Source organism: Cetorhinus maximus, chromosome 1, assembly GCF_964194155.1.
Source record: "Cetorhinus maximus chromosome 1, sCetMax3.hap1.1, whole genome shotgun sequence".
Lineage (NCBI taxonomy): Eukaryota > Metazoa > Chordata > Chondrichthyes > Lamniformes > Cetorhinidae > Cetorhinus > Cetorhinus maximus.
The window spans coordinates 36,750,290-36,774,422 of NC_135879.1; the positions used below are offsets into that span (position 1 = coordinate 36,750,290).

A 24,133-nucleotide genomic window follows, 5' to 3' on the forward strand; every position below is an offset into this window, starting at 1 on the left:
GTTTGCAATGGCTTCAACTTTGTGGATCAGATGATACTCCTTTACCGTTGAACACATGACTGAAGAATTCAATTCTGCTTTCATTGAACAAGAACTTGTCTTTGTTCAAGGTGAGGTTACATTGTCTAAGACATTGTAGGCATGCATGTAGGTGTGTCTCAAGTTCGCTTTCAGTGCGAGCATAGATGAGAATGTCATCGCTGACGTTCAGCGTGCCTTCAAGTCCTTGAAGTGCAGACTGAATCATGTATTTGAATACCTCAGCTGCTGAGTTGACTCCAAATTTAGCCTCTTGTATCAAAAAATTTTGATATCAGTGAGAATACTGTAAGATACCTCAATTTTTTTGCAAGTTCAATTTGATGGTATCCTACATTGAGGTCAAGTTTAACAAAGTGTTTAGCACCATTCACTATCTCTATAATATTGTCAACTGGTGGTGTCAATTGTCTTTCTCGCTGTATGGCTTGGTTTGGTGAACATATATCAAAACAGGTTCTAATCTGGTTCTCACTTTTGGGTTTTTATGGGTGAGACCCAAGGGATAGGCTCATGCCCAACTTTCTCAATGATGTCAAGGTCAACTAAGTGCTGAAGTTCCTTCTCTGTCTGCTTTCTTACATGATGAATGACTGAGGGCATATTAGGGACTACATGCAGCTTGCATGTGACACCTTTCAGTTTGCCAATACCAGTGAAGTGGCCAGCATACAATTCAAGGTTGCCTAGGAACTGTGTATGCGGGCTGCAATCATACACAGCTCTGTTACCGTGTGGAAACTGATAAGCATGTCACAATCTCCAGATATGACATAGAATATAGCATTCCTTCTGGTGCCTTTGAATGAGACTGGCATTTCAAAAGTCCTGAGAAATTTCAGTAGTTTGTCAAAATTAGGGACATTTTTTTGTATTCTCTGGTCTGCAGAGATTGGGGTAATCCTGAAGTTTGTTGAAAGTTTTGTTTCCCATGAGATTGACAACTGTAACTAAGAGAGCATCCACGTCCAAGCACCCAATGGTCACTGTCACATGTGGCCAGTTGCTATGTCCAAAAGAAAGCACAAAAGTGAACTCCAGGTCATCCACCTCTACATCGGCTACATTCTCTCATCCTTTTGCTGTGGCACATGTACTTGGCATCCTTCTGCTGGTACTGGTATTAGTCGTTGAATTCACTAATGAGCAACAAATGTGAGCAAGGTGGTTGAGTTTTCTACAAGTTTTACACTGTTTGCCAACAGAAGGATATTCTGTCCAGTGTAGGTAAGCACCACTACAGCGGAAACACTGTTTGGATAAGTCATAATTCTATTTTTAACTTACTATCTTTAACTTCCTTAGTTAGTAACCACACTGTAGGATGGGGTATACAGGAAGAAATAATAGGAGCTTGTGAAAAAGGTATAGCGATAATCATGGGTGGTTTTAATCTACATGTAGATTGGTCAAAAGAGATTGGCAAAAATAGCCTGGAAAATTTATTCATTGGATTTACCAGCTGCCATGGTGGGATTTAACCCCACGACTCCAGAACATTAGCCTGGGCCTCTAGATTGCTAATTCAGTGACATTAACACTAGGCCACCATCTCCCCAGTCTGTGACTGCAAAACCTGCCATTGCGCCTCTGAAACATCACAGCCATTTTTATCAATTTGGGGATTGTTACGATCCTTGGCCAGACCCCAGGTTGTTGGGGAGATCTGGCTAGAGACTAATAGCATTTTGATTGAAGTAGACAAAGTTTGAGATTTATGACACCTACTAAGTGAAGAAAGCCATAAGGCTCCACAGGTTTTGAACAAACAAAAATAAACTTTACAAGTTCAGAACCATAAAACAATTTACAATATCTATCTTATACCCTAACATTCAGGGTAGGTATGAGGTATGTGTGAATTAACAGGCAAACTGGTAGGACACACCATACTACACAATAAATGACAGGTGTGACAAAAATTGGATTCCATGGATTTCTCAACAACCCACCCAGATGGTAGTCACACTATGAGCTAACCAATCTCACCAAAACTCCACCTCTCTCATGAGGGTTTCCAATCTCCACATTCAAAAATCTCATCTTGGAATTCTCTCCAACAGTTGCTCCAACTCTCTCCATCGGATGGCTTCAACATGGGCCACCTCACAGGGTTTCAATCCCTCCTTCCGAGATTACATTCCTCTGGGCTCCTGTGTACACTCAAGCATCAACTTACAAGCACAATTTCAGCTCTTCAGCTGCGCCAAGCTCAGCACCACTGCTTCAGATGGGTACCTCTGCCCCAACAGCCCGCAGTACAGAGCCACCAACCTTTGGCTGCCTTCTTAGATCTTCAGGGCTGCACCTGAGCCTGCTTCAATTACCAGGCTTGGACACCATCAAAAACGGCCACATCCAATTTCAATCACGCCTTCTGAGATTCCATTCCCCTGAATTCCTATGTATACAATCAAAATACCAAATTACAGGCACAACTTCAGGTTTTCGGCCACCCTGAGCAGAACCCTACTGCTTCAGAGGGGTACCTTGCCCCCCTTTCTCTAACTTGGAACCTGTCTCTCTGCTCCTTTCTATTTTCTTATCTTAACTGGGACCTATTTCTGTCCCCTGTCTTTGTTCCTTACCTGGAACTTCCTTTAGGGAACTCTCCATGTCCCCCTCCCTCGTCCCCCTTTCTGGAACACTTCTTGGGACCTCTCTCTGTCCCCTATCCCTTGTCCCCTACCTGGGACATTTATCTTCTTATTCAAACTGACTAAAAGCTGACTCCCCAAGAAGTGCGGTTCACTGACCCGTCGCAGCATTCCCAGAGGTTCTCAGCCTTGTTCCTAGGCAGGAAGAAATGTAACAAGTGGTGGAACAACCTGTACCTTAAATGTTACAACCTCCACAGACTACAAGCTTACATAGCACACAGAGACACTGAATGAATGGATTTCATAACAGAATGCAGATGATGACTCCGAGTGCACATCAAAATGTAGCAGATAGTGTATGATCAAAGATGTGGGATCACGTTCCTTGCAAAGAAAAAATTCTCTCCAATGGTCCAAGATTTTTTTTCATTTGAATGGTTATTTTGGCGAGTTCAATGTGCAGACCTCCGTGTTGCGATCTGGAATTGGAGTGCCTCATGTGTGGCAGGCTACAGCTGCCACATGCTCCCTAACTCTGCTACTTAAAATGCTGTTCCCGGAAAGTGGACACCTTCCAAAAGTTGCAAATCTGAAAGCAAAGTATCATATTTTTGCCATCTTCATCGCCATTGTGAAGCTCTTAGGAAGGAACAGTTAGAAACAGCAGTAAGAAGCTTTCAGGAGCAGAACTGCACATGCCGTTACAACAATGGGTTCCTTTTATTCTCCTTCCAGACTCTCTCTATCAGTAGCCTTGTAGGCTTAAGTGGACAAAGTGCACAATACAATTATCAATACATTACATTATGCACAAGTTGTTTGCTGTGTAACAACAGTTAACTGTAGAATTATTTGTTGCAAGTTCGGAGGATTTCTGTTGGACCTGATCATGTTTTATATAAATATATATCTTCCTTATCTTTTAATTTTACAATGATTGGGAAAATTAGTGCTCCCACATGTTGAGGAAGGCAGGAGAAGACTGTCTCCATCTGTCAAGTGTAGAAAAATCCTAAACAAATTTATAAAGAACACAATGGGCAAAATCTTCTGGCTGGCGTGCGGGTGGTGGAGGCCACATGCCAGTGCTTAAAATGGCATGCGCTGACGTCGCACGAGCGTCCCGATGTCAGCGCATGGCATCGCGATATTTCGGTCGGTGGACACGCTATGCAGCAGCCATTAACTCTCCAATCGACCAGGATTTTGCGAAGCCCGTGTGAACTTCAGGTCGGCGCACGGGCCCAACGGGCAGGCAGATAAGTGATTTTTTTACAAACCTCATCCAGTGGCGGGATGAGGTTTGATATCTGGTTTAAAAACTTTTAATAAAGTGTTTGTGCTCTTCACTAACACGTCCCATCTCGTGTGACATTTTCACATGAGGGGGACATGTTAATGATTTTTTAATTTTTCTATTTTTAGAGTTTCACAGAGTTTCAGTGATCTCCCTGAGGCAGCGCTTTGCCTCAGGGAGATGTGCACACTTTCTTATGCATGCACGAAAGAGCGCACTCTGACAGTTGGGGAATCCCACCACCCACCCCCCCCCCTCCCCTCCCCGCAACAGGAGGCGCATAGCGATTCCTGTCGGGCGACATGCTGGGCGGGCCTTAATTGCCCCGCCCACTTAAAATGGAGGCGGGGCCCGTTTCGGCAGCAGCGATCAACTGCCTGCCCGCTGTTGAGTCGGTTGGGCCTGCCCGCCCATCAAGAGCAAAATTCTGCCCAATATTTTGCTACAGTACAATATTTTAGTATGCAGTAGGGAGAGGATGCAGTTAGCTCAGTTGGTTAGATGGCCAGTGTATCATTCAGAATGATGCCAACAGCACAAGTTTCAATCCCCACTCTGACTGAGGTAGAATTGAGGCTTGTTTCCTCACCTTGCCCTGGAGCAAAAGCGCAGCTTAAGCTGTGGTTAGCAACCCTTGAATAATCAAGGATGCTACCTGGAGAAGAGAAGAAGTACACAGGGAACATCCTCCACCCAGATTATGCAGCTATCACCTGTCAATTTGGTCATCTGAATATCATTTTCTTTGACTCGGTGCCGATTTTTGTCTGATTACATTCTTCTGAAGTGCCTTGGGTTATTTTACAACATTTAAGCACTATAAAGATGTAAGACGTGAAGTAAACTAATGTAACTCCAGATACGTTGAAGAAAGACTTGGGGGAGGCGTAGTATAAGTATCTGGCACATACAGGGTTAATGTGGGACTGAGTACTGTACCGCCCATGCAGTGATGTAAGAAGCCACATGACCCAGACTCAGGGGTCAGAGTGGTGTTAAGCAGAGATATGTAAAGCCCTAGACATGGAGATAGCTCCTAGTGTGTACCCTTTACTGTACATTTGTAAATAGTTCTACTTGTTAATAAAGATTTACAGATTACCTACTGAAAACTACAAAGACTTCTTTAAGACATACTGTTCTGTAGCCAACACTCTCCCAACACTGCTTAAACACAAATTGTTGTTGTGGCTAATAATTTTGGTAAAGAGCTAACCACCAAGACATTTTACACGTGGCCTTAAGAGTGCTTGATGTTGAAAGAAAATTGGTTTCCTCACTGTGCTCCTTCACCTTGACAAATCTGGAATTCACTCCATAAGAAATTAATCTAGTGAAGAGTCAATTAAAAATGTTTTAGGAACTGAGTAGCACAGAATGTTCAACCATTAATTTCCATCTCTAGAACATGGTTTTATGTTCAATGCAGACTCATACAGGACCAAACTCTCTTCTGTGACTGTTAAGTTGAAAATAAGTCCTCCAGCACAAAACTATAGCAATGTAGCCATCTCATTTTGAGTGACCACACAAGCAGACAGCAGGGAAAATAGAGAAAGTCATGCTCTGACAGTAGAATGTGCTTTCTACTGTTGGAATTTAAGCATGGCATAACATGACAATACTTCTGTTCTGCATTTATTATATTTTGCTATATAATAAGCATATGACCTAAGAGCACTTTGTCTCAATTCCATCATTGGCATTGTCCTAAACACTATTGCCTCTGATCTCCATATACAATACAAGAAAGAAAAGAATGATATGATCATTCCCATGAAATGAACACCACTTTATATCCATCGTTTTAAATTTTAAAAGCCATAAAAGTTATAACAGGTAATCAGGCCAAACAGGCTGGGGATTTCCTCAGAGCTGCTCCTACTCCAAGAAAGACCTTTTCAGTTATGCAATGTTTTTGATGACTCAAAATACCCAGAAGTGCTTTACAGCCAATGAAGTACTTATGAAGTGAAGTCACTGTTTAATGTAAAATCATGTCCAAAGGTGTAACTGCACCAGAAGCGCAGCTAAAGCCCTGTTCACACACATAAATGGCGTTTCCATCAAAAACGCTTCTGACAAATTTATGCCAGCAAAGCAGGAGTAGCTCCTATGACAAATCTGATTGCTAAAATCAGATTCTAAAAATAGTGACTACCTCATTTTGCTTTTCAATGTTAGCACATAATGCTGTTTGCTAATCACAGTCTTTCCCTCCTTGTTAGACCTAAGACTTAGAATTCTCCTGCTGAACAGAAATTGCCTGTGCCACCTGGAAAGTTGCCTTTCACCAGTTCTGATTAATTGTGACATTTTAAATCCACTAAGATCATAGCTGTCACGTTTTAAATGAAGCACAGCTACTTTCTTCCTGAATTCACAAGCCAAACAATGTTGACACATCTTTACGCATGTCAGCCAGGAAACAACCAGGACACAGAACAGAAAGTACCATCAAAGGCATTTTTTATATTTTTTGTCATTTTTATATTTAACTATGCTGAGTAAACTAAACAAAAAAGATTATAGTTTCATAGGACTTCTGACAGCTTGCAATCTAAACTGCCCTGGGCATTGCTTTGGCTTTGGAAAATAAAAAATAAAATAGCACAATTGCCAAATAAATTCTGACACTTCTCAGTTTAAGGAGGAAGGATTTTTGGCTTTGAGTGATGACTCCGTTAATGGATCCCCTTACAGTGTCCATTTGATTTCAGTCTGGTGTCATTTTACAGATTCGCTGTGGCCATTTTGAAATAAAAAGCTGTTTCATTGCAAACCTTAGTTTGGCTTGAACGTGATACAATATACTGTATGTTATGTGTTAATTATTAAGCTTTTTATGATTAGAAAATTTAATTTTTGACATAAACATTGGGGATTCACCTGAAAAGGGAAGCTGCTCTTTTGAATTATGAAAAGGTTAAATGATACATAACAATTAGAAGTTATTTATTTCATATCTTAATGAAGAAATGAGTGTTCATTTCTAGAGTGTACCTGAAAAACCTTATTTGTACACATTATATGCACAAATTAGTTATGTGAGTGTTACAACCTACATATCTTATCCACATATCTTTTCTCATTGAATGAGAAAAGATAGCACAGAATAAAGTTTTAAGACTATCTGAAACTCCCAATTCCCCCAATGTCTTTACTGGTAATGGCGCGATCTGGTTTAGTAGTGAGCTATGCAGGGCAGGAACGTCCATGTTCTGCTTTCAGTTACTTGGGGCAGCATCTGGTGGTCTGACAAGATGCCTCAACACCTGGGAGGAAAAATAACCAGGGACAAGAAGTCAACCAGGGCTCCACTATTTGTCATTATCCAGTGACCTCTTCTCAAAAGTACACTTTGGGAATGTGAATGTCAGGTAAGAGGATCAGGATAGGTTAGATGCCTGTATGGTCAAAAATCCTGCTGGCACTCACTGCCTTGACTTACATGAAAATGGCTATTTGTAGTAATAGAGGATAGTTTGCATCTGTAGAAGCAACGTGTTAGGAGCATGATGACTTCTTCCTGCAGCTCTTGCCAACTGAATAAAAGATGGATTTCCCAGTAAAAAGGAGTAAGAGATTCGAGATAGCATTCATTAAGATAACGTTCAACTTTGCTGGAGGAGCAACACTGGCTCTATCAGATCAGCTGACTTTCCCACCTCCCCCCGGCCCCACCCCGCCACCCAACAATTTTGAAGTCAATGGAAAATTAGGTGAGGTGTCCAATGTATGGTTCCATACTAACCATTTCACCCCACGCTAAGGCTGGAAGCATTATTTAAAACTTGAACGATGCTGCAGTTTCTAACAAATTGTAGAACTGTGAAATATTTGATAACCATAAAATCTAGAAGATAAAAGAAGGGCTTGCATTTATCTAGCCCTTTTCATGACCTCAGGATATCCCAAGACACTTTCCAGGCAGTGAAGTACTTGAGTATAGCTGAAAAAAGACATGTTGTCAAAGCTTTTTGCCTTGCACTCATCAAGACAATCGCAAGAATACCAATGCCAGGGGAAGCAACAACTTTATACTGTATGAGAAGAGAGAGAGAATGCTGATTGGCTGATTTAAAGGGAAGTGGTAACTGCATATGTTGCAATAGAACCTTACAAAACCCTAAAATTCATAGTCACATAAATAATTATTAAAACTGACAGCCTGAGGGAGAAATTGTCCCAGATTTGCACGAACTGCAGTAGCGGGTGGGAAAAAGAACATTTTACCCGCTGGCCGCAATGGCGGCTTTTCACACCATATCATCCCAATCCTGCCTCATGAGTCATGCACTCCTGGGAAACACATCGTTTCGATGGTGAGCAGGCTCTCATTTGCCCACCACGCCGTCACCTCGCCAGTTCCACATGCCGAGTGCCATATTTAAAGTGCAGCCGCGCACACAACTCTCAGTGCTTCCAGCCCAGGACTGCTGCACAGAAGACATGGCCCCAAAAGGCAAGAAGACCGCAGCCCCCTGATTCAGTGACGCATCTTTGGAATGCCTTTTGGATGCCGTGGAGGCCTGCTATGATGCCCTCTACCCCCGCCCTGGCCACAGGAGGTCCAGCAATCTCACCACTCTTGCTTGGTAGGCCATGGTAATGGTGACCAATGCTGCACAGCAGAGGTGCAGATAGAGGATGAATGATTTCATCTGTGCCACCAGGGTAAAGCAACCATCTCATCACTCTAAACTCGTACACCCCAGCCTATCACACATTCACTGGCATCTCACTCTCTGCTAGCTTAAGGGACCTCACCACTCACTCTCTCACACATACATGTCCATCTGGCCTCATCTCCTCTGGAGACTGCGTCCTCAGCCCTCACCATCTTGATGCCACTTGCACAGATCAACATGTGCCCCCACACACACCCTAGGTTATCTCCCTTCCCCAGTACAGCCCTCGCCCTGCAGCCTCTTCCCTTGCCTGAAGCCACTTCTCCCCTTCCCCAAGCAAGTCCTAGCCCTGCAGCTGTTGAAAAGCTACCCCTGCCTTATGGCTGGTCTGGTAGGTAGAGGCCTGCCCCTGAGCCCCCCTAAAAGTGATGTGGTGGTGCCTGCGAAGCCTGGCGCTGATGACCACGAGTACTGCCTGAAGCAAGGTAGGCAAACAAACCTCGAAGTCCTGAATGAAATGCAGCTCACCAGGTGCAAGTCACTTATGCACATTTTGAAACATGAGCTCGGATAGTCCAGTGTGGCAGGAAATGCAGCCCGCCACTGACAGGCAGAGCAGACGATTGCAAACTGGTTTTACAACATTGTGAAACCAATTTTTGGCCTTCTCGCCATATTGTCCACTCACGCTGCCAAACATGCCCGATGTCAGTGGGCTTGGAAAATTCCGCCCTGAGATGCTGACCCCTCGAGATGAAAAAGGATAACTATCGAATGAGTTGTGATGAATTAGAAAGTGGAGAACAGTACAACATAGAACATTAACAGTGTGTAATTTATTGATATTTATGTTTTATAAAACAGGGTACAGTTTTTAAAATCCCGCCTTTCTGTTTTTTTCACCTATATATAGAATATAATACATAATGACGGTTTAAAAGCAGAGAAATCTTTGAGAATTGATGTCAGCATCCTATTTAAAAAAAACTATTTAGTCAACATGAAGAAGCAGAAAGCAAATAGGTGTTTTATTTCAAGACAATATTAAGAATAACCACTAAGCTCCTCCTCCAAAAATGTCATTTGGGCTTAGTATGAGTCAGTGTATAAAATGCACGCTGAAATCAAGCTGTTTCTTCCCACAAGTATAAAGCCATAAGACCTGTGTATAATTCTGCTGACGGTGCAGATATAGGTAGTCCCTCAAAGTTCAATTTAATGTCCCATTTCAAAATTTGATGCTGTGCTCATAAGCTTTTTGTTTTGTTTCACGCATTATCATTGTGAACATGATTGATGAGTACTATATGTTGTTTCAGGTTCTTCTAGCTATCAACAGTGTCCCTTTCAATTTCCAGCAAATACATGTCTTCTCTTGTCCCTAGGAGTAGCTTTTCCATTATTGTATTGAGGTCCCCTTCCTGCATTTGCTTGTATGTAAACACTGCCTTAATTAATACTCCACACTGATCTTGCCCAGCGGTTATGTATGGCTAATTGCTGGTTTCTGATTTCTTTCCTATTGAAGTGACAGTACCAGGCAGATCTGGCTGTGTTTCAATTACCCCTGGAGAATTACCGACACCTTCATTCCATTGTGTGCTTTTTCTTGGAGCATGCAATACTCCACTTTTGCTTATTAGGAAGCTGCTGGGAATATAAACGACAGAGTTGACACAGTTTTCACAATTTTCTCTACTTCTGCTGTGCCGATTTTACAAAGTAGGAATTTAAGATATGGGGGATATGGAAAAGATAGCTTGGAAAGACATAAGTTGAGGAAATTGGTTACAGAAAAAAGTTAAACAAACCCAGCCATGCTATTAGCCTTGCTCACGGAAAGCTAAGCACTGAACTCAAAATTGTTTATTTGAAGTTTCCTTTGAAACATTGCTTATTAAATCCCTGAAGACTGGGCATGTTTAATAAATAATAAAGAATAACTTTCATACTTTTTTTTGGCTTACTGGTAGCTTAGAAGCAGACATGCCAGTTAAATGGAAGGCATGTTCACAGTGTCACATACAATGTGTTATCTGTAGTGGCATCAAAAGATGTTCAGCTAACCTTCAGCGTGAGTGTTTGTGAAATGCTAAATCTACAAGAATATTTGCAGGCTCAAAGACCGGAATTTTCCAGCCCCTCATGCCAACGGGATCTTCCAGTCCCGCAGATGTGAACGGAGATTTCAATGACTTGCCGGCCCTGCTGTGAGGGAACCTGCTGCGAGGGTGCTGGCAGGTTCTGGTAGATGATGAAGGGTGTACTTATACAAGAATACAGGGATAGGTTTGAAGGATTGGTTGGTTTTCCTGGGATTGGCATTCATAAACAGGCTAAGAGACCTCTGCAAAGAAGTACCGTTTTGCAGCACAGGAGAATTAACATTACAGCTTGATAGAATGGATGACTATGAGATCACAAAGAAAATAAGTGAATGAATGGGTGAAACCATTAAAGACAAAGATAAGACAAATTATAAAACAGTTTTGGCTTCAGAGATCTAATTCAAAACGAATATTTAAAGCATTCAACATGTAAGAGAATGTTTTCTTTTTAAACTTTAGAATGGTCGATCTAAACGGAGTTGGTGTACTTGGTGACCACTTTTGTGCCTTCGGAGGCGATGTGTTTGGCCAGTTCCCCTGGCAGCATGAGGCGGATGGTGCTCTGGATCTCCCTGGCCGAGATGGTGTGGCGCTTGTTGTAGCTAATGAGGTGCGAGGCATCAGAGGTGATGGGCTCGAAAATGTCAACAACAAAGGAGTTCATAACACTCATGGCCTTGAACGAGATCCTGGTGGAAGAGTGGATCTGGATCAACACCCTGTACTTGAAATAGCTCTGCTTGCGAGATTTCCTCTGCTTCTTGGGCGGCTTCTTGGTGACTTTAGTCAGCGACTGCTTCAATGCCTTGAGGGACACACCGCCCTTAGCCGCAGCCACCATTTCGGGCATTCCACTCAACTTGGACCAATTCAATGTTAGCACCGTTCATCAATATTTTAATAAGTTAAACTCACCATCAAATTTTTTGTAACTACAAAACAAGTTGCAGGTTTTCTTACTCAATACTTCTTATGGGAGATGCAGAATGGCTTGCCTTTGGATATTTGTCATGACCCTGATCATAGCCCTGAATCATTTACAGACATATTGAACTGTTTAAGTAAGATGTCTTTTTTAAAAAGGACAAAAGCAAAAGCTGGCTGAGATTGTAAAGTAACCACTGCTGGAAAATTCCTATGTGGATTACACTTGACCAACTAGCCTAGAGAGGACGGAATGTCACATCTGAAAAAGTATCAAAACCTCCAGAGACAGTTCAAAGGAAAAGATGCAATACAAAGACTGAACTGTAACCTCCTGTGGTTGTGGAGATAATGAAGGCTGATTACTATCTCCTATGAGTTACATCCCAGACTGTGGACATGATGTGAGTTGAAAAGAAAGCAGATCTGGGTGAAAGACGTGTTTGTTTTTTCCCCTTCCAGGAATACACAAGAAAAGGGGTTAAAAAGCCAAGTACAACTCTAGTTCTGGGTGCTAGTTTTGGTGTTCCAGGCCAGGTGTGCGAGGGGGTGCTGTGAAGGTCACAGCTAAAGCACATCAACTAGGCATTCCTGTGTTTGCAGGTAAAAACAGGCCTCTCTCTCTGATCACTGGAGACAAGTCACAAATCAGCAAAGCCACAGTCGGAAAGGAAATAGGACAACTCCTTTCAGCTAACCTGCAGAACCAAGAAGCTCCAAACCCACTAGTCAACTGCCAAAGTCAGCTCTACCAGAACCACCCAACTTAATAACCACAATGTTTTGCCATCCACTCCTCACGGACAACCCAAAAGACTGATGCGTATACCTTTTATTTTAACCTTTATTTCTGGACTCACTTCTCACCTCTGACCTGTGTGTATGTGTGTTGTGTTTTTATTATTTTCCTCTTGCGTTTTAGTGACTAATAAACTCACTCTTCCTATGACTCAAGAAAGCCTGGTTAAATTGGCTCCTTCTAAAGCATAAATACATTTGGACTGGGAAAAGGTATCCACAAGGGAAGGGATCCTTTTTAAATTAACCTTGTTACAACCAACTGAGGGGCTGAATAAAGAAGGGGAGCCAGCTCATCCCTCCTCACCGGGAGCATAACAATTTGGGGTACTTCTTCCAGGATCATAACAAATTGGGGGAACATTGCCCAGTGACCAGTCATAACACATTGTTCCCGCTCTAAAAAATCTAGGGGAGAGAAATTCATTTGCATAACACCACTTCTCGCTCAGTTCACCAGGTTAGGCAGCGGTGTGGGCCTATGTGACCCATGTGACATCCTTCAATGATGTCAGAGAAGCAAGCCATGAGGATCAGTGCTGTACGAACAAATGTCTCCTCCTCATTACTTTTGTTATGGTTATACTGCTACTGAAACAGATCCCAAACTGCTAATGGCTTTATTTATATAGTATGTAAATGTTTGTCCCTTACAAGCACAACGCATGACCATTAGGCTATGGAGCTGTGATATATATCAAGCCAATTTATATACACAGTGATGGTCTCTCAAGAACAATGGACTAGAATGCAAGAGTCAGTGAAAAGGTAGATGAGGATATTCAAGATTACTTTGGCGTGGTGATCATGATCAGACAATAACTGTCCAGAAACTGAAGCTAATCCAGACATTAGACAGGATGGGGTGTTACCTTTGGGGTGGAAAGTGGGGCGGGGCAGGGGTGGAAATGGGAGGCAGTTCCAAATTGCACATCAGTGGCTCACAGAGTCAGCTGCCCATATAAAACAGCAGCTGCCTCCAGCCATGTCTGTCATGGACAATTTTAAGGTGTTGCCTTTAATTGCCTGTCATCATTTATATTTGTAGGTATGTGTGTGTGTGTTTCTTACCCTTGGAGTGAGCAAGTCAATTGTAAATAACCCAGCAGGAAGCCTTTTATATAAGAACGAAAAAGGTTAGTTTATTTTTGTTCATTTCCTTGCCTTGGAGGTCATGAAAGAAAACTACACCATTCCCTCACTCACACTCTCCCACACATACAAAAACTAGGTAAAGAGGAAAATTAAAAACAAACAACACTTATAAAAATGAACTGGATATCTGTCTCTTTTTCCATGCAGCCTGGTATTTAATAGCCACGTTATTACATTGTCTGAAGTGAAGACTTTAACATTGCAGAGATGTCTCAGCGGTTGTGATGGTTCCTCCAGTCAATCTGCGGGAGCTGGTTTTACAGATAAGCTTGAAGATGGAACAGGGTAGGGGGAGAGAGCAGGTTCTTTATTTCTCTTTCAAGAAACTACAGCATGGCCCTTTTATTTTGGCCTGGTTGATTACAACAGCTCAATGGCTGAGGTTTGGTCATGGAGTTCTGTCTGATTGTAGCAGTTTGCTGTATTTTTAACAGCAGTAAAGATGGCCACGGTATCACGTGACCCTGTGTCAAACGCAAAGTAATCTTCCAAATAAGGCATTATGATCATTTGAATTGCAGTCCTAATCCTCCTTCCACTGCTTTTGTGGCTTTTCACACCTTAAAAGTTCCTTAAAGTTTCTTATCAGTCAATGCCTTTTGGGCAGAATTTTTCACTCATTGGGCAGGCGTGCACCCAACCCAAATGAGAGTAAAATAGTGCGTGATGACATCAGGCAAGCGGCCAAACGTCATCGCGCACGCTAGCGACATTTCGCTCAGCGGGCGCACGCAAGATGTGGCAGTGCGGCCGCCAGCAATTAAGAGGCCTATTAATTAATTAAATCGAATTGTTCACTGCCCGTTCAACCGTTCAGTTGGCGGGCGGGCGAAAAGGCCAAGCAACCTTTGGATTTTTAATGAAACCTCATCCACGGGCAGGATGAGGTTTCCAACAGGAATTAAAAACAAAATAAAAATGTTTCAATCTCATTTACAACATGTGACTCTGTCACATGAGCAGGGACATGAGGGGTTATGTTCACCTTATTTTAAAATTTTTTATCTGTACTGTTCTAAATCTTCAGCTCCCTGCTCAGCCTTCAGGGAACTTACAGTGTGCGCATGCGCAAACTTCCACGCTCACCCTCCTCCCGCCCCCACCCCAGCAGCGCTCAGCGTTGCAACGCGTGATTCACGCTGGCTGGCCGTTAATTGGCCAGCGTGAAATCGCGGTCGGGGCCCGATTGCAGGCGGCGGTCAGTTTTGCGACTGCTCCCAGGCCTGACCACTGCGCCTACCCAATAAGGGCAAAATTCAGCCCTTTGTGTGTGAAGGGAAATGATCAAAGTCAAAGGCATCCATGTACATTTGTTGAGCGCTCATTGAATTCCCAATGTCTTTTATGTCTGAGAATGCATTCTATTGTTTTCTCATGAGATAAGAGAGAATGCTTTAAATCCACAAGAGAATTAATGTAACCTTAGAGTCCATTTTGATTTACAGTCCGTTTTTAAAAACCTAACCATTAAAATCCAGTTTTCATGATTTATATTACTGTCATAATGTGTTAGATTTCCATCAGCTAGGAGTGGGTAGGAGCAGGGCTAAACATTGCAGAGTTGCTTGGATAAGTGGGGAACACATACCTTTTGATATGGTCCCAGGACACCCTTGGGGGAGGTCAGGTGCCCTTTGGGAGAAGTAATGTGTCCTTTGGGATTTGTAAAAGTAGACATGAATGTGTATAAATGGTGCAAAAACCCATTGGAACTGTTGAGCTCATTGGAACTATAAAAATGAATTGTCAAAAGGCATTTAAAATTCCTCTTTAAATGTTTGGGGAAAAACTGGCTGCAGTGTTTAAAAAATCCCAGTGCTTGCTACTTTACCCTATCTGATGACATAAGCCTGAGGATTATCATTACTGGATTAATGCTGCACCACTGATTTCACAACCTTCCACTACCACAGTGGGGTGCCTCTCAGTTCAGTTTGATTGACAGCTCCAAGTGGTTATAGTGTCTTTGAAATGGGACTATGAATTCCAATGTTTGTCTTTTTATAAAGGGTTAAATTTTATAAGGGCTAAGGAAGTTAAATGTAGTGATTTTTAAAAATGTGATGATATCATTTTTTTGAAATGGTGAATTCTTCAACAAGCACTTAATAACTTTATTGTATCTCATCTCAACATGGGTCCTGAGGTCTGCCCATGGTCTATATTAAGTTGCCATTGTAGGTGTAAGGGCAAAGGGTAGTGAGTGGAAGGCACATGTTGGCATGAGTTGGCACTGAGATTGCACAGGGGCTATAAGGGCCATGGGGGATGGGCGGGGGCATAGGTTGACATAGAGGGCATGAGGGGCCATGAGGGGTGGGTGGGGACATGAGACGGCATGGGTTGGCATTGAGGGAGCATGGGGAGTGTGTGGGAGGTGAGGGGTTGTGAGGGGCGAGGGCTGTTTTATATTTTATTGCCATTTTAAAAAACGTCGACAATGCTAGTGCACTGAGGCAGGCCTTCTGCCTAGCCCACTTCACACCTGGCAACCTCTTCACTTGTTTCAGGGTCGCCTTCCATGACTCCCATTTTCACCCACACCCCCATACCAAAAATTCAACCTTCTGGGGCACTTTCTCCCACGTCGGAATTGTGGAGCTGGGAATTGTCTCAACTCTGCGCTCCTGACCCAGGAGCAAAAATTCAGGCCTTAGTTTCACTCCTGCATCTCATGGGGCTTCAGTTGAGCTCAGGGATCAAGCGTGTGCAACCACTGGATATTTGTAATAAGATTGTTGGTTAACTTTGTGTTTGGCCACGTAACTCAAATGCAGAAAGTGTTTTCCCTGTCTGCGCCATAATTTCTTTCCATTTCATTCAGTTAACAGAATAGGATAGAAATCGAACCTAGTTGAGTCCATCTTAAAGGAGCTAAACAAGTACAACAGGGACTCATTTCAGGGACCAACCTCCTGTGCTCTGAAGATGTCCAACCCAATATTGGGTCAGGCAATTTTTCAGGCATCTAAGATAACCATCTAAAACAAGCATTAAGGTCCACAGATAGGTTGGGGAGCCTAATACCTGGTTTATTCACTCCACTGGGAAATTGGCCTGAGCAGAGAGGGTGCCAGGCATGCTCTGCTCAGGTTTCATTGGCATGGATGCTCTCTAGCAAATGACTGCCAACAAAAAGGTAAGTAAAATGTTTTCTTTTAAGTTTGAAATAAAAACAAGAAGTGCTGGAAATAGTCAGCAAGTCTGGCAAGCACCTGTGGAGAGAGAAACAGAGTTAATGTTTCAGGTCGATGGCATTTCTTTCTTTTAAGTTTGATCTGGAGCCAGGAGGAGCAGGATCATTTCCAGGAACAATTGGCAATCACAATTGCTTAGTGTGGGTGAGTTGCCTCTGGTGTTACAACAAGTGCTGGCAGTTCACCCAGAATATTAGGATGAGGCCCAAGAAGCAATTTTGAGTGGTCACTAGGCCAACCTCTTATGGTCCGTACAGTCTACACACCACCATTGTCATGTCCAAAAATGGGACGAACGTGAACTAATTTAACCCCAAATACATCCCTTTAGAGGACCTTTCATAGCATATTTAAGGGTATCGATTGCTGCAAAATGAAACTCAGTTCTGAAAGTGTTAATACATTTCCAACACCACTCCACCCTTATAGCCTCCAGGAACACACGCTTTACATGTTATAACAAGGGCCACACTATCGAGGCTGTGTCATTACCCAGCATAATGTACAACAAGCAAAAGCAAGGATCTATGTTCCTGCAGATTATTTAGCAACAAAGCACAATTTCTTTCTTCTCCTTCTTCTGAAGGCACTAGCTTGTGTTGGAAAAGGATCCCATACTTGCCAGAAGCTCTCCTGCACCTCACCCAAGCGAGCCTTAGCAGTCAGCTGGCTAATTAATATTGTGGGCATCAGCGACAAACCTATCATCACCCACTGTGTGCATGGGTCAGCTGATAGTGATCACGATCACAAATTTTGGTTCATTTTTCTACTTGCAGGAAGTTAATTTATAGTGCCCTACTGCTGACTGTGATGGAGATCATTGAGTTACACGGATTGAGAGCTTTCCTGCTCTCCGTGGCTCAGTATGAATTCTGGTGGTGCATTGAATGATTGCAGAGCTGAGCACATCGTTAACAGAATGCGAAAATTGTGAATGTGGTGCAAGTGAGAACTCATTGCACAAGGGGAAAGGAGGTGCTGCTCTCTGTTTTTACCTCCAGTAGCTGATGAGTGGTTTTTAGAGAGAGTCAGAAGATGGAGTGAAATTAGGGGGCTGGAGCTTCAAAACCAACAAAAAAAAGCATCAAGGCTTGACGTCACAGGACAGCCGGTAGGTGATAGGTTGGTGAGTTTTACAGTTTTTGTCTCTGAGCTAGGAAATGCTAACTTGTTACTAAGTTAGTAACTGAAACTAGGTAAACCAATTAAATAGTGAAACTGAAATAATCGATTCAATCAAAAATTAATGAACTAATTAACAAATCAAATAAATAAATAAGATTAGATAAATATGATAGGGCAGATAGTGTGATGTAACTGCAGAAAATGGGAGTTTGTGGAGAGCATTGCAGTCCTAGGCCAGCCCATCTGGAGTAAGTGCCTGCAGTCCGAGGAGCTTTGGTTCAGAGTTGTTGAGCTGGAGTCTGAGTTGCGGACATTGTGGGGCATCAGAAAGAGGGCGAGTTGCCCGCACAATTTGTTCCAGGAAGCAGTCACACCCCTTAGGCTAAGTGGAACTTGAGAGTTGCTTAATGGTAAGGGACAGGAGGATGTTTCTGTGAGTCAGACAACTATGGGGATCCAGGATGTAGTGGTGAAGGAGTTTTGGCCTTTGACCTTGACTAACAGATATGAGGTACTTGGTATCTGTGTGAATGAGAACAAGAACTGCAGGGTGGATGTGCAGACTGACTATAGCACCATCGTGCTGGATGCCATTCAAATGGAAGAATGAAAATGAATGTGGTAGTGACCTTAGTGAAGGATGCTTTTGATTCTCAGTTTACACCGTGAGTTGCTATCGGCATAATGACCTCTTTGTTAATGAAGCACAGGAAACAAAAGCATTCCGGGAAATTAAAGATATTTTGAACCTATATCTTGGTGTCAAGTTGTTTTTCCCTTGAAGTAGGGTTACAGTATAGTCAGGGGAATAGAGACATACTTAACTCCAGGATGAGCTTTCAACCACATATCTGCACCATCACTATGGCCACCTATTTCCACTTCCTCGCCTGTCTCCAACCCTGCCTTAGCTTTTCTGCTGCTGAAACCCTCATTCATGCCTTTGTTACCTCCGGACTTGATTATTCCAATGCACACCTGGCTGGCCTCCCACATTCTACCCTCCATAAATTTGATGTCATCCAAAACTCTGCTGTCATGTCCTAACTCACATCAAGTGTTGTCACCCATCACCCCTGTGCTCACTGACGTGAACTGGCTCATGATTAAACAACATCTCGATTTTAACATTCTCACCCTTCTGTTCGAATCCTTCCATGGCCTCACCCCTCCCTAGCCCTGTAATCTCCTCCCTCCCAATAACCCTCCATGATACTTGCATTCCTCTAATTCCAACCTCTTGAGCATCTCAGTTTTAATTGATCCATTATTGATGATCGTGCCTTCAGCTGCCTAGGCCTTAAGTTCTGGAATCGCCTGCCTAAATATGTGTGCTTCTCTGCCTTGCTTTCCTCCTTTAAGACACTACTTAAAACCTACCCTTTCACAAAGATATTCATACTCTCCTTATGTGGCTTGTTGCCATATTTTGTTGTAAATGCCTCCATCAGGTACATTGGGATGTTTTATTACTTTAAAGGTGCTATATAAATACAAGTTGTTTTTGTTCTTAATAATAGATTCCAGCATTTCCCAAAGACTAATAACAGGCTAACTGTAGTTGCCTGTTTTCTCTCTCCGTCCTTCCTTGAATAGCGATAGTATATGTTCTAACTTTCAATCCACGAGGACCATTCTAGAATCTAGGGAATTTTGGAATATCATAACTAGCACATCCAATATCTCTGCAGCTACCATGCTTAGAACCCTAGAATGTAAGCCATCAGGTCCTGAGCTTTGTTAACTATTAATCCCTTAATTTTTTCTATAACCTGCCTGCTCAGTGTCAGGGTTAAAGACATCACCTTATGACTGGAGAAGGAATGGGAGGGACAGGATCCAGTTGTCATGGTCCACATAGAAATCAATGACATTGTAGAACAACATTCCTAGTTCTACCTATCTGACTGTGAGGAGGTAGGGTCCGAATTAAAGAATAGAATCTCAAAGTAACAATCTCAGGATTGTTAACTGAGCCATGTGCAAATTGACATAGAGATAAACAGATTAGAAGCTTAAATGCATTTCTGAAAGACTTGTATAGAAAGCAGGAGTTTTGCCAGTATGAGGAAAGAAGCAGTTGTTCCATTCAAAGGTGTTTCACTTAAACTGCGCTGGGGCCAGTGTCTTGGCTAATCAAGTAACTCGCAGATAAGGCTTTAAACTAAAATGGTGGAGAACAGGGGAGGGTGGTGGAGGGTTGATAGGAGAATTAGGGAAACAGTATATTCAAAATTCCTAGACAAAGGAGAGTTGAATTCTCAAGGATAGCTAATCAGCATTTCCACCTGGATACAAGGCCCATGTGATTCACATTGCCATGGAAATGGACTTTACAAGGGAAAGGGTTTCTAAGATTTCCCTGAAAACTCACAGACACAGTTAGTCTGCCAGGGTCTGGGAGAGAGAGAGATCAGCTTGAGGGGAAAAGTCTCTATGGTTGACTGCACTGGAATGCAGGTGGAAGCTCGTGCTTGGATTGAAAAGATCACATCCATGAGGAGTTAAAACAAAGCGGGAAGATTCACCTAGCTTGAACTAGAGGGAGGATCTCCAGTAATACTCTCACTGTGAAGGACAGTTCTGGAATTAGAAGTTACCAGGCTGAGAAAAGAACAGGAGCAAACCTTCGGGAACTAAGAATCACTTTGCACTGATTCTGGGTGGATTGAATGTGTATTTAAAGGATAGTGTAATGTATACCTGTGAAATGTGTTTCCTTGGTTGTGCTAAAAATAAGAAAAGGGTTTCTTGTTCTGTGGTTTAAAGTATAAGTTGCCTATAAAGATAGTGTTTAGTCAAGAGTGCTTTTAGTCTTTTGTTACAGCAATTGTCTTAAAACATGAAATGTTGTTGTGTAATTCTTTCAGCTATTAACTTCCCAAAAGAAATTCTAACAGTTATCAGTCTTTATAGTGATTGTAACAAGTTGTATAAATTGAGCTGTCCCAGTGAAGAGAACATTGGAACCTTGCATTATAGAGGGTTGCACAGCAAATGAACTGAACTAATAAAAGTTCCTCGTGGATCTTAAGAATGAGCCTGTGGCCTGAATGTGGAGTGCTTGGTCAGTTTATCTAACACAGTCAGACTGGCTTTGGTTGTAGATCTGCCTGCAGTAATGAACAGAGATTCCACCAAAACTTCACAAATGAAATCCAGCCTTCTGAGACAGAGCTGCTTGGAAACTTTTCAGAAAGTGAGCTTGGATCTATAGACCTTGATGAATTGGTAATGCTAGGTTGGTCTAGCTGTCCTCAGGAGCTGCCTGATAAAACTGTCTTCCCTCATTGTCTACTGCTGCACATTCTTAAAGGCAGTTGGGAAGGCACAAGCGTTGGAATTTAGGACTGGTGATATTGTGTTGCCATACTCCATCATTAACACGTGGCTGCCATCAATGGAAGAGCAGATGCTTCTTCAGTGTCAGTGAAACTAAATAGAATTCCTGCCAAGGTGGTTCGCCAGCAGAACTCTAGTGTAAATGAACCCTCTCAGGAAATCCTGGACCTAAATCCAATCCTCCCTGTGCCACGGAATTTTACTTATTAAAAACATAACAGCTATACGTTGTACAAAACCCTCTCTCTCTTTATCTGTGTATGTATGTATACACACATATATATATATATATATATATAGTATATATGTACATATTGCATTTGCTAACTTTTTATTGTTTTTACAACATTAGAAAGCATGGAGTCAGTACATTTTGCTAATATTCATCTTATAACAGACATGCATAATGATTACTCCCAGATGTACAATAATCGGAACCTTTTGCCTGCCAAGGACAGGAATTTTGGTTGGCTCTGCAGTTAGCTTTGTTTTATCTGTTCATCCTTTAAGTTGGCCATTAAGGTAAATGGGTGCATTTCTTTCCAATGAGTAACTATTTTGGAGAATACATTAAAGCCATCAGTGAAAGTCCTGCAATCAATCACTTTTGGGAATATGTAATCATTTGACATTGCCTTGACCTTCTTTGTGAATATTTCCAGTATGTAGGGAGCCTTACAGCATATTTCAATGAATTCAATCTCACTCTAGCTTGTGTTCCCAGTCCAGCCACTTTCAGGCTGTTCATTTCAGTTTGTTTGATCTGTAATTTGAGAATTTAAATGATCCAAATAAAAAAGCTCATTATAGAACTGCACAAATAGAGATAAAGTGCAGAATCTTGTGCCCTTCCCAATGGCGAGTTTAGTGATGAGGGCATTAATCAGGCAATGATGGTAGATGGGGACTCCGCCATCTACCTGCCTCCACCCTGATTACGTCCATAGTGGGAAAGCCCATGGATGGCCTTTCTGCCTTGTTGACAATTGAGACCCTTAAACGGGCAATTAATGCCCACTTCAGGGCCTCAGCCCAGCACTGCTGGCATATACCAGGGCAGGGCGGAGGGTTTGCCATGCAGGGAAAATGCAAAACAAACCCTGGCATGTTTGCATGTGGGCCCCCGGGTTTGGGGCGGGGGGCACCTCATTCAAAGGCACTCAGTGCTTGATCAGGGATCGGCATTGAGAAGGGGGATGTGCCTGCTGAGAGTCAACCCCCTGCCCTTGACTCCCTTTCTGCCATTACTCACCTGTGCCTGGGTCTGTTCTTGATCCAAGGCCTCAGATGGGTGTCATATTAGCAGCAGTCAATGCCTCCCTGGGGAGTACAAAGAGCTGCCAACTTCTGATTGGCCAGCAGCTCTTAGCGGGTGGGACATCTGCTCCCAGGGTCCTTGATCCCATGGAAAAGCTGAATTGGCACAAGATGCAGTGGGCCTTTTTGAAAAGAGCATTGCGGGGCTCTTGCAGGCCCTCCAGCTGACAGCTGAGACCCCTGTGGCCTCCATAAAATTCTGCCCATGGTTGGCTCGCCTTCCCCCATTCTGGTCATATGACTTTGAGTGGCTGAACTACAGAGAGTTGAAAGATTACAGGTTTATCTACAGTCTCTGGTGAGTCACAAGAATAATTCCCTGTTTAAAATACTTTAGCTACCCACAAAAGCTTAAACAGCTGGGCCTATATGCTTTAGAGAAGCATAGAGCCAGGGATGATTTGAATGAGGTCTATAACATAATGAAAGGAATAGATTGTACAGAAACAGAAATACAAAAAAAAAATGATTTCAAATTAGATTAATTGGGAGGACCAGGGTACATAACTTACAGAAGGGAAGAATAGATTAGATGTTATGCAGTTCTACTGTTTTCAGATTTGTTTCACACCACATGATATCAAAAAGTGGATGAGCGTACTGGTTACAACAAGAGCTATGGGCCCTCACAACATCCTTGAAGTGGTAACTGGCGGAGAAGAACAAAGTTGACGTTTCGAGTCCTCATGACCCTTCAACAGAACTAAGTGAAAATAGGAGAGGGGTGAAATATAAGCTGGTTTAAGGTGGACCTTAAACCAGCTTATATTTCACCCCTCTCCTATTTTTACTTAGTTCTGTTGAAGGGTCATGAGGACTTGAAACGTCAACTTTGTTCTTCTCTGCCAATGCTGCCAGACCTGCTGAGTTTTTCCAGGTATTTCTGTTTTTGTTTTGGATTTCCAGCATCCGCAGTTTTTTGTTTTTATCCTTGCTGTGGTGTTGCAGACTTGTGTTCCAGAACTAGTAGCTCCTTCAGTCAAACTTTTCCAGCACAGCTACAACACTGGCATCTGCCCAACAAAATGGAAAACTGTCCAGACCACAAAAAGCAGGACAAACCAAATTTGGCCAAATACCTCCCCATCAGCCTACTCTCAATCATCAGCAAAGGTGATGGAAGGTGGCACCGATAGTGTCATCAAGCAGCATTCACTCACCTGCTCACTGGTCATCAGCTCAAGTTCGGCCACCCAGAAAGAAAAAAACAGTAAAAACTGGAAAATAAGGATACTGGCCCAAACTGGTCTTGTATACCTTAAAATGGAACACTAGTAAAAACTTCATTACAGTGTTGGTCAAAAACCTGACACCAGATATGAATTCCAGAGATGAGGTGGGAATAATGCTCTTAACGTTAAGGCAGTATTTGATTAGCGTGACTTCAAGTAGCCCCAGCAAAATTGATATCAATGGTAATCGGGGGAGTTAGTTCCACTCCATTAGCTGGAGTGATACCAAGCACAAAGGAAGGTGGTTGTGGTTGTTGGAGGCCAATCATCTCAGCTGATGCCCTAATGCTGGATCAATAGACCACACTGGCGTCTAATTAGACCAACATGAATCACAACTGCATGTAAGCGACGTGCACCTAGTG

General features: G+C 42.6%; 1 protein-coding gene across 1 annotated transcript in view; it reads left to right on the forward strand.

The window, feature by feature from the left end:
* The window catches only part of LOC144679358 (NEDD4 family-interacting protein 1-like), a 188,994-nt gene extending 176,446 nt beyond the window's left edge, over positions 1-12,548 (forward strand). Inside the window, exon 7 of the transcript XR_013576339.1 lies at positions 11,135-12,548. The gene's annotated coding sequence lies outside the window, so the exon portion shown is untranslated. The remainder of the gene's footprint in view (positions 1-11,134) is intronic.
* The last annotated feature ends 11,585 nt before the right edge of the window (positions 12,549-24,133 follow it).